Genomic DNA, 12,045 nt, shown 5'->3' on the forward strand with positions numbered 1-12,045 from the left:
ATGGGAATATTAGTAGCATTGAAGGTAATATACAAATCTGGCAATGTCTGTCTGTTAGTAAATTGTATTTACTGTATTTGGTTTCACTAGCATTAAATGAGACCAAGTTTATTTTGTCCCCATTCATTGATCATAGATAAGTCTTGATTTATGGAGATGGCTCCACTGAGTTGAGAGTTAGAGATATTAAACTTTGTAAATGGCTGTTTGAGTGTGAATGAACAGTGAAGTGTTGAGTCCTTTGCATATGAATGGATGGGATTGTGGGTGACAGATAGCCTAAGAGATCATTAATATGAACTAGGAATAGGGTTGGTGCCAGAACTGACAATTGTGGCATGCCGTCATTAATTGAGTGGAAATAGGAATATACTGTACATCATCTATTTTTACTCTTATTTTTCTGTCACTGAGATACAAGGGAAGCAAAGAAATAAAAGACATTAGTCCTTAGTAAGGGAGTTTGGATAGCAGGGAATGGTGCTATACTCTGTTGAAAGCTTTAGAAATACAGTATCGAGTTTCTCCATGTTGGTCAGTTGATTGATGGATGGTATGAGTCAGGAGATTGAGTCTGTTAAGGGTGGATCTTTCGTGGCAAAAACCGTATTGTTTGTCACTAATTAAGTTGTTGGATTCAAGGTGTTTAACATTGTGCTTATTAACCCCTACACCGCGGGCTTGTTTACCAATGACTTGCGTGTGCCGCGGGGTTATTTGGGCTCCGACAGACTCTCAAAAAATATTTGCCAAAAATCAGTTATTAGTCCTAGAATAATAAAATTACATATGCTTATGGCACATACCTTCAGCTTTCTCCTGGAATGATTGTTGAGCCTTCGTCGGTTACCGTAGGACTTGTGGAGACCTCTGAAGTAGGGTAACGAAGTCTCCACTTTACACTTCCCGACAACCCGTAATATGATTACCACAGCCAGATACAAACACTATAAACACTATTCTACAATTTTCAAGTAGTTTGGGATCCATACCGGTACTCCAAAAAAAAAAAAACACTGTGAAAGCAATGGAAATTACGAGCGCGTCTGATCGTCGCACTGGCACTAGTTCGCTCATGGTAGTCTGTCATTTATTATTCATAAAACCCCTCACACTTTATATTTCTATTACTATATAACGCTTATATATATCTACAGTCTTTATCCATAAGTTTCCTTCAGTAGTATTAGTTTATTGTCACTGTAGGGATTCAATTTCTTTCAGTAAAATACGTAGCATTCACTTTCTCGTCCTGTATACTGGCACTGAGAGTGAATGTCACTTTCATCTTCACTCTCATAACTCATAGCATTCAGACATGCTAGAGTGAAACTTTCACTTTCATTACTCCTAGGGTATATACTCGTATTCTTATAATACTACTCATTTACATTTCTATTTACGTTCTCTATTTTATTTACGTTATTTACATTTCTATTTTATTTACACTGTGTTGTGCACTGTCACTTGAAATAACTTATAAAACTATTTTCCATTGTTCACGTATATTTACATTCATTACTTTCACTTGCTGTTTACACATTATTTACACATTATTTACAATTCCACTTGCACTGTTTTACTCAATAGAAAGATCGTTGTCACTCTTTTATCAATTGTCAGCCCTTTATCTCTTTCCACACGAGGTTTAGTAGGGGGTAAAGGTCACAGGGCCCTTGCATGGGGGTGAAAAAAGGCCCTGAAGTCAGCAAGAGGATGAGCCGTACCTCCTCTTCGGAATCTGAGAGAGAACTGCTAGGAGGGCCGGCCCGGGTTGAGAGGCCTACTTGAGGGTTATTCAGCACTACCAACGTAGCTCTTGAAACAGCTAAGCCTAGCACTGATATGATTGGCAGGAAATCTAGACAATACATTATAAATTTGGTAGTTCCAGGTGAATGTAAATATCATTTAGGCTTCTCCCTTCCCTTCTTACATGTATATTTATTACGAAAATAGATTAGAGGCCTACTTAGGAGATATATAATCAGAGCTACCAATGTTAAATCTTGAAACAGCTTTGTGTAGCACTGATATGATTGGCAGGAAATGTAGACAATACATTATAAATTAGGTAGTTCCAGGTGAATGTAAATATCACTTAGGGTTCTCCCTTCTCTCCTTACATGTATATTTATTACGAAAATAGATTATACGGCATATTTCAAGGGGAAAAAAACAGCGAAAATTAGCGAACGAGTGCACGTGAGGTGTTGTCAGGTGATAATTAGCCAATTCCAGGTGTATGGCACTCTCACTTACCTGATTTCTTTCTTGTATATATTATTTGGTATAAGAATACGACATAGGGCTTATATCAATGGATGAAATCAGTGAAAAATTCCAGGGAAGATTTACTTAGCGTAGCATGGCCGGGCAGGCGAGAGGATAGGGTAATGGAGTGGGGGTAGGGAGGGGAGTCAAGAACGGGGAGAAATGGCTAAATTGTCAACAATGGATGGGAGTACAGATGAGATTAGGAGTGCTGACTAGTGTTGGACATTGTCAGTACTGATAGATGATACAAGCCCCCACTTGAAAGCCCGGGTGAATTCAAAATAACACAGAATCACAAAAGCGACGCCCCGCGGTATGATCCCTTGCTCCCAAGCGTCACGAAAGTGACGCCCCGCGGTTAAGGGGTTAATTACAATTTCAAATACTTTACCAAGAGATTGATGTGATAGCTGTTGGTTATTAACCCCTAAACCATGGGGTTGTTTTGGCTTGACTTGCGTGTCTCATGAGCATATTCGCGCTCCGACAGACTCTAAAAATATTTGCCAAAAATCAGTTATTAGTCCTAGAATATTAAAATTACATATGCATATGGCATGTACCTTCAGCTTTCTCCTGGGATGTTTGTTGAGCCTTCGTTGAGTACCGTAGGACTTGTGGAGACCTCTGAAGTTGGGTAACGAAGTCTCCACTTTACACTTCCTGACAACCTGTAATATGATTACCACAGCCTGATATTATCACTAGAAACACTATTCTATGATTTTCAAATAGTTTGGAATCCATACCGGTACTCCAAAAAAAAAAACACTGTGAAAGCAATGAAAATTACTAGCGCGTATGACCTTCCCACTTAAGCTCATTCGCCGCTGTTGTTCTCGTTTCGTTTCGTTTTTAAAGGCTCCAACATGCTTGCATGTGTCGGCCTTGGTCACCTAATGGCGGCTCTCCACGCTGCACGATCCATTGCAGCCTCCCTGTTCAGTCCCTTAACCCTAAGGTCACACTTAATGACCTCGTCCCATGTCTTTCTCGGTCAACCCCTCGTAACCCCACCCCCAGTATTAACACTTCTCACCTTCCTCACCCAATTATCATCCCCCATCCTCTCCACATGTCCAAACCACCTCAATCTACCTCTCCTCATCACAACACCAATACACTCCAGTCCCATCCTACCTCTCAACTCTTCCATCGTAAACCCAGCCCCTCCAGGCCTTGGACGCAGGGACCCACAGCACATCCACCTAATCATTGTCATTTCTGTACGTCTGAGCCGGCGAATGTCTTCCTCCTTCACTGCCCAGGTCTCACTGCCATACAGCATTACACTCCTAACACATGCTGCATACAAAGACCCCTTAGCACGTAGGGAGAGCCCTCTCAATGTCAGGAGAGGCAAGAGCTCCCTGAACTTCTTCCAACCACTTCTCACCCTAGCCACAGAGCTAGCTCCAGCCCCACCTCCAGCACACAACATGTCACCCAAATAACAAAACTCTTCCACACACTCAAGAGATTCACCAGCAAGTTCAATCCTTTCACGTCTGATGATCTCCACTTGCTCACCCCGGGACACTGTACACATAAAATCAGCATTATCTCGCAGTCTACCTCTGATACCAGTACATCTCTAATGCACCCATTTATTACACACACCGCAAAAGATGGAATTACTTCCCACGCCCTTGTGGCAATCTGCACATGGCCACTCTCCCTCGTCTTTGACAGTACCGCCACCAACCCTAGATATCATCACTTTTGTTTTATCTGCATTTACCCTTAAACCCTTTTGCCCCATACCATCTCTCCACTTCCTAAACCTTTCCTCCGCCTCCCTTTCATTCTCTGCAATCAACACCAAATCATCAGCATACAACAACTCCCACAGGAGTCCGTTTCTAAAGTCACGTGAAAGGGCTTCAAGTACCATGATAAACAACATGGGACTCAAGACTGACCCCTGATGCACACCATCATTCACGGAAAACTCATCACTCAAATCTCCATTCACTCTCACCTGGGTGTGAGCACCCACATACCTGGCCATAACCACCCTAACCAGCCACTCCTCCAAGCCAAGCTTTCTCATTGCCCATTTCACCACCTCTCTAGGGACTCTGTCAAAGGCCTTTTCCAAATCAACAAAAACAAAATAAAGATCCCTTCTCCTACCAATATATTTTTCCTGAAGCTGTCGAACAATGAATATGGCATCAGTGGTCCCCCTACCTGGCATAAACCCAAACTGCATCTCATCAATATTCACTCTTTCTCTAATCATACCTTCTAAAACTCTCTCCATTACCTTCATTATCTGATCTAAAAGCTTTATACCTCTATAATTTCCTCTTTCCAGGGCATCACCCTTCCCTTTATACACATTTACAATTACACTCTTCAGCCACTTTATATTTCTATTACTATATAACACTTATATATATCTACAGTCTTTATCCATAAGTTTCCTTCAGTAATAGTAGTTTATTGTCACTGTAGGCATTCAATTTCTCTTTCAGTAAAATACGTAGCATTCACTTTCTCGTCCTGTATACTGTACTAGCGATGAGAGCGAATGTCACTTTCACTTTCATAACTCCAAGTATTCATACATGCTAGAGTGAAACTTTCACTTTCATTACTCCTAGTATATATACTCGTATTCTTATATTACTACTCATTTACATTTCTATTTACTTTCTCTGTTTTATTTACATTATTTACATTTCTATTTTATTTACACTGTGTTATGCACTATCACTTGCAGTAACTTATAAAACTATTTTCCACTGTTCACTTATATATACATTCATTGCTTTCATTTGCTGTTTACACATTTACATTTCCACTTGCACTGTTTTACTCACCAAAAAGATCGTAGTCACTGCCCATCATTTTCCTTGATAAATTAGCCAGTTCATGTTCCACAGCAGTCACTTAGCCCTTTACCTCTTTCCACACGAGGTTTTGTAGAGGGTAGAGGTCACAGGGCCCTTTGCATGGGGCTAAAAAGGGGCGGAATTGGACAGGCGCGAATCCGACGTGGTTTCACCTTGAAAGACGACAGTAAACTGAATACAGTGTGGTGGCCTAGGGGGAGTGCAATGCTGCCAATGTCAGCGTGGTGACAGCTGCTAATATATACGCTATGAATTGATTGGCAGGAAATCTAGACAATACATAACAAATTAGGTAGTTCCAGGTGAATGTAAATATCACTTAGGCTTCTACTTTCCTTTCTCATATATATTTTTGTCACGAGAATAGATTATACTTCATATTTCAAGGGGAAACAAACAGCGAAAATTAGCGAATAAGTGCACGTGAGGTGTTGTTAGGTGATAATTAGCCAATTCCAGGTGTATGGCACTATCACTTACCTTATTTCTTTTTTGTATATATTATTTGGTATAAGAATAGGGCATAGGGCTTATTTCAATGGATGAAATCAGTGGAAAATTCCAGGGAGGATTTACTTAGCACAGCACAGCCGGGCAGGTGAGAGGAGAGGGTAATGGAGGGGAGGTAGGGAGGGGAGTCAAGAATGGGGAGAAATGGCTAAATTGTGACGCTTGGGAGCAAGGGATCATACTGCAGGGCGTCACTTTTGTGATTCTTTGTTATTTTGAATTCCCCCGGGCGTTTCAAGTGGTAGCTTGTATCATCTATCAGTACTGCCAATGTCCAACACTAGTCAGTACTCCTAATCTCATCTGTACTCCCATCCATTGTTTACTATCTATCTATCTATCTATCTATTGCCAGATGCCATAATCCTGTAAGGGGTAGCCATTTGACTCTGAGTTATTTGTTTTACAGGGAGGGGTACTGACCCTTCACCAACCCACTTGTTGACACGTAGGGAGCACGTATGGTATGGTTATATGGTTACCACCCAGCGTTGTAAATGGTTTCTTGGCTTACAGGAAACCATTTGGCTTGTCACGCAATGTAAAGCCACCTGTAATGGAAGGAAAAGCAATAAGAAATGACAGGAAAGATGGGAGAAATAGGAAGAGAGGAGGGCAGGCACAGAAAAAGAATGATAAAGGCTAAGGAAGAAGTAGGCAGCACTACAGTGATTCAGATGATTTTGATTTTAAGTAAGAGGTATATGCTAATGACTTTTGGGCTGTTGCTCTGGTACAGTTGCTGTCAAACCATTTTGGAGAGTTCGATCTTTTAGTGAACTGTTGACTTGGTATGAATAAATCCATACCTGGTAGTATTTAGTCATTAATGTGGAACTGGGTAGAACTGATGTCACTAGAGAAGAAAAACTGCCATAAATCTCCAAGGGAGAGATGGTCTAAAGCTTTTTTTTTTTTTTTTTTTTTTTTTTTTTTCCCCATGGACTGTCAGCAAGATAATTTCTAAATCCATCCCAGTTTGCCCTATAAAAGTGCCATTGGGTCACCCTGATAGGTTCAGAATGTGGAGGTTTGGGGGACCTGACTAATGAGGCTTTGATGAGATTGTGGTCAGAGGATCCAAGTGGTGGCAGTATTTCTGTCCTATGTTGATCTGGATTATTTGTCAGGAATAGATCCAAGAGATGGGCATTATGGTCAGGATTATCTGGTATTCTGGTTGGTTGCTTTACCAGCTGCGTGAGATTAAACGATTCTGCAGACAGCTTGGATTCTAGACCAGTATTGTCAGTCCTGGCATAATGCGATAACCATCCTACATTATGTATTTAAAATCACCCAAAATGGTAATTTCGATGCTAAGGGTAAGGTTAAGATTACTCAACTGTGTGGATATGGAGTCAAATACACTGGGTTCTGAAGTATTGGGGGAGCAATAGACTACACAGATATATTGTATTTAGTAATATTTAGATAATTTAGTTTGTACAGTGAGTAATCAAAATTAGTTGAAGTGATGTTTAAAACAATGTCAGCTGCAAATTCAGATTTGATATAACAACAGGTGCCACCCTTGTTACGGAAGTTTGCGAGGAGATGGTAACCAGGAAAACAAAATGGGGATACTGTATTTTGGTAGCAGGAGAGATTAGGGGTTCTGTGAGGAACAGGGCTAGAGGGGATACAGATTGTAATAAAAAACAAACCGAATTCAAATTGGTACTGAGATCACTGATATTGGTGAAGAATAAGGTCGCACCTGCACTTCTCCGCTGACGAGCATGCGTGGAACTTGCAACAGCTGCTGCCGGCACAGTCGCGTGATGGCGACTGGGAAGACCCTGTGCAGCCAGCCCTACCCTGCCTGTGGTGGCAGTGCAAGATACCACCTCATTTGCTGATATTAATGCAGTGGCTACTGCTAAAGGGCATGGAAATAGGTATGACATCTTATGTGCATGTAGTGTGTTGTAGACAGTTGAAGGTAGAGGTGTTAACCTTTTCAGGTCTCAAAGAGGTCCCAAGGTCACGTTTGAGAGACGCATTTTTTTTTTTTTTTTTTTTTTTTTTTTTTTTAAGTCAAGGTTTGCAAATAAAAAAAAAAATTTATTCATGCACAAGGAAGTAATACATATCTGCCTTTAAAGCATTAGAGCTCTACTCACTATACAAGTGCTGCAAAAATTATGGGAAGTTGCGTAGCAAGTGGTGTGTGGTAGCGTGGTGAGTATTGCTATCTCAGTGGGTAGGTGATTTCTTGGTGCATAGGTGACATGATTGCATTGTTTGTTTCCATGTTTTTCCATAAAAAACAGTGCACTAATATATGTACATTATATCTCACGTGATTTGTGAATGATTCTTGAGATGTTTTCTTTACAAAAAACAAACTAAACAGTTACAAGATCCATATAAAACTATCACTTACTAGTTACTACTGACTAATTTATTTTACTTTGCTCTTATTTTGCTTAGTACTGTCCAAGGCTGTGGGGGTGAGGACATGGGGGTAAGCCTACGAACTTGCCTTTTGTATGTACGTATGTTTAGTTCATTGTTGCTAACTATATCATCCTGTGTATTTACAGGTAGCAGTAGAGACAGTGATCAAATATTTATTATTTCTCAAAATTGACGGTGCTATAAGTATAACCAGGAAATGTGAGAAGCTTATGAAATATAAATCAGAAAAAAATAAGGAGACACTAACAATCATTTGTCACTGAAAAAGGCAACACTTGCTGCACATGTATGTCCGCCTGGTAACAAATAAATGCATGGTACATGTATAAAAGGGTACAGAAACAACCTTAGAAACCTATAATCATAAACCTGTAATTATTTTCCCTCAGTCAGACACTGTAACACCCAGGAAATGAATATTGAGACATACAACGCGGAAATCTCTTGCTTGCCTGTGACGTGGCAGCTTTGTGTGTAGGCAGGAGGCAGGGGGTGGGAGATTGGAGGGAGAGTGGAAGGTGGGAGGTAGAGGGATGGGGGATTGGTGGGAGGTAGAAGGGTGGAGGAAGTAGGCACTGGGGGTTTGGAGGGAAAGTGGAGGGTGGAAGGGTGGGAGGTAGAGGGGTGGAGAATTGGTGGGAGGTAGGGGGCTGGAGGAAGGGGGATATGAAAGGGAGGAGGGAGGTGAGAGCTATGTATCCTCCAGAGCAGTAAAAATATATCGCAAACAATATTCTTTTGCTAAATGAACTGTCTGATACCAAAATAGTAAAAAATATTGCCAGATCAACACTATAATAAAACCAGTATGTGCAGCCCAACCCCCTACCATGATTAGCTCTTCCCAGACTTTTTAAACTAAAATATTGTGATCTGCACATGCCTGGTGGAAGCAGAGGGGTCTGGGGAGCAGCTCATATCCTTATTTCATTCACCAGCCTCACGCAACAGCTTTCATTCATGCCTAAATTTGCGCCACGGGAGTGGCTAGGAGACCCCTACTGAGAAAGCCACTATAGTGGCCAGGTGACCTGAAAGGGTTAAGAGAGTATGCTGCCCTACTCTCTGTATAAATGACTGTACTGAAAATGTTCAGCAAAGGGAAATGATCAGGATCAGGTCCTGAGGGCTCGTGAAACAGGCGCCCCAGCTCTCCAGTCACCAGCTTGCCATCCACCTCAGGAGTACTGCCCTGTTCGACTGGTGCTACAGTCTACTTCTCTTGAAAGCCTCCATACTGCACCCAGTTTGGTCTCAGAAGTCTCGGGGTAGACAGTTCAAGAGCCTGGGTCCAGTGCTGTAGGAGCTCTTTGTCTGGATTGTCCTGATCTGTTTAGAGGTACAGCATTGACCTTGTGTGGGTCGTATGAAACCTGGGGTGGTGTTGGCTCTCAGTATCCTCACCCAACCTTTTGGTGATGGGTTTGGTATTGTTCGCTTTAGGGTCTTCCAGATAGAGATCATCATATAGCACTCCCTCCGCCTTTGTAGGGAGTATAAGTTCAGAATCATCGGCCTCTCCCAGTAATTTAGGGGGTCCTTGGTTACCTTTCTTGTGCATACTCTGCACCTGTTCCAGTTCTTTTACAGTATTTATTTTGGGGGAAGCCTGCAGATGGTAGGTATATCCCATTTTGGAGACTGCAAGAGAGACATGGGTAGCTAACTGGTATCCTGGATTTCTAGTGATGGTCCAGAGGAGCCACTGGGTCATTTTGTCTGGCTGACTGGGCAGTGTGGTGGATGTGGTCACAAAAAATGCAGTTGTTTTGCATCCACACTCCCAGGTCCCTTAATGACTACTTTTCCTCTATGTTGACCTTCCTTGCTGTATAGACATGTTCTTTTGAGGTGTTCATTTGGATTTGTACTATATGTAATTAATTAAGACTTTCTGCTATTGAATTTCATGTTATCTTCTGCCCTTTTATGTACAGTATATTTTCCAGGTTGCCCTGTAGTATTTCTGAGTCTACTCTTTTGGTGTGGGAGGTGCTAGTATCATTTGCGAAAGAGGTGACCCGTGAGGATTTTGCCTTGAAATTAGTGTTATTATGCTTCATACGGTACTGTGTATAGCTAAGGTTCACAGAATATCATGTGTTCTGTTCTATTCACTGAGTATTAACCCGTTAACTGCGGCATTAGCTTTTGTGGTCAATCCCCCCATGCACAAAAAATGAGATTTTTTGTTTTTTTTGTCCAAAGGAAATAATTTTTGCTTTTATAGGGTAAATGAAAGAGTGCATGGAGAAAAAATAGAAAACCAAGTATGAGTTCATTATTTACCTTAGTTTGGCCGTGATATGCTATTTATGGACATTTCCATAAAAAATGTAGTGCACCTTAAAAAAATGGGGGGGGGGGGGCTTGATCATATGATGTATGTAGCAGTTGCATGCTGTTCTTTGTATGTTGTATGTAGCAGCTGTTGGGTTAATATACTAATTTCTGTGATTTCTGTGTGGATGTTCCCTGTTTGATGAACAAAAATATTTGCTGTATGATCACACCTACCTTCACTGTCCCACAGTCATGTGATAACAACCAAACACGTTATTATTACATCATGATCTTAACCTATAAAGTGCTACTGGCCTCTCGTGAGGCCCGTTCTACAAGTGCTACAGGGCTCTCGAGAGCCAGTGTAATAAATTTCTGAGCCCAGTTTGATATACTATTTCATTCTGTAAGACAAAAAATGAGATTGGAGTAAATCAGCATTTAGATGTGTTTTTGCAGGGCTCTTGCTAACTGCCAATGGTTGTGAGCCATTTGGCTCCTAAGGTTTCAGATTTACAAGCCAAATAAATTTTTAGTAGCCAAACTGACTACGAGCCGAAATATTTTACGAGCAATAAATATATTTATTTATATCACATTGTGCTGATTAGAATCATATAATGAGGTTTTAAACATTCCCAGTGTTGACAAGGAAAGACTTAATAATCGATTACAACGCGCTTGGAGATTTACTTGTTTTGTAGTTCACTGGGCTTTGAAGTGGATGTATTTTCTCCTCGCCACAAGGCAACTTGCATGAAAAATTTATTCGCCGAAGGGAAAAAATACTTGCATTTGCGAGCTGTGGCTCGCCAAACAAGATCCCTGTTTTGTGCCTTGGGGTGGAGAGTCTTAAAATCCCAAAGGAGCACTTGTTGGGTTAATGCAGGATATTGTTTTGGCACAATTTTTACCTAATGCATATTTTAGTTGGTATGCTTTCAGGTTGGTTATAATTATTTATGTGGTAGGTGGGGGCGCTCGGCATCCACTCAATCGATGTAGTGCTGCTTTGGGTGTTTCCCTTTTCCTGTCTTCTTTCCTTCCTCTTCTGCCCACGGGTGACTTTACACTCCCTCTTCTGTCTTTCTTTCCTTCATTCTTTCCTCTTCCGTCTGCCTATGAGTGACTCTACACTGGGTGACAAGACAAATGGTCTCCTGTACACCAGGAAACCATTTACTATGCTGTGTGGTAACCATATAACCAAATTATGGTGCCTGGAAGTTGGTAATTAAGGCGTTTCAGTCAGACTGAGCCTGTGTAGGTTTATATCCAAGGGGTGGTTGGGGTTTATTACACACGTAATGTCACTCAGGGATGAGTGAGGCTGGTTACTCTCATCTTAAATGTCAGGACCAACTTGCTCAAGCCTCGGGTTCCTACGCTCCTCATTGGACGACATAAGATTGGATGATGGATGGATGGACATAGGCTATATATTTGGGTTGGTCTGGGGGGCATAGCCCTGGTTAGGTTTTAGTTCCCCTTCAGTTACTGTAGGTTTCCAGTCACCACTATTCACAGTTTTTAAGCTGTGCGCATTGCGTTTGTCTGAAGCACTGACACATCCTGTTGGAAGGATTGACAATAAACATGCTGCCATGGGCATTTAGGTGCTTTTTTTTTTATATTGCAAAGTAGGTATATTTTGCTTTTTTCTCTCTCTCTCTCTCTCTCTCTCTCTCTC

At 41.3% G+C, this 12,045-nt stretch overlaps 1 protein-coding gene across 1 annotated transcript in view; it reads left to right on the forward strand.

Annotated features, from left to right (window-relative positions):
- rl (Mitogen-activated protein kinase rl) overlaps positions 1-12,045 on the forward strand; it is a 145,674-nt gene that overhangs the window by 2,209 nt on the left and 131,420 nt on the right. The window lies entirely within an intron of this gene.

This window comes from Coenobita brevimanus, chromosome 64 (assembly GCF_032717465.1).
Source record: "Coenobita brevimanus isolate Jiangsu-jjx chromosome 64, ASM3271746v2, whole genome shotgun sequence".
Classification (NCBI taxonomy): Eukaryota; Metazoa; Arthropoda; class Malacostraca; order Decapoda; family Coenobitidae; genus Coenobita; species Coenobita brevimanus.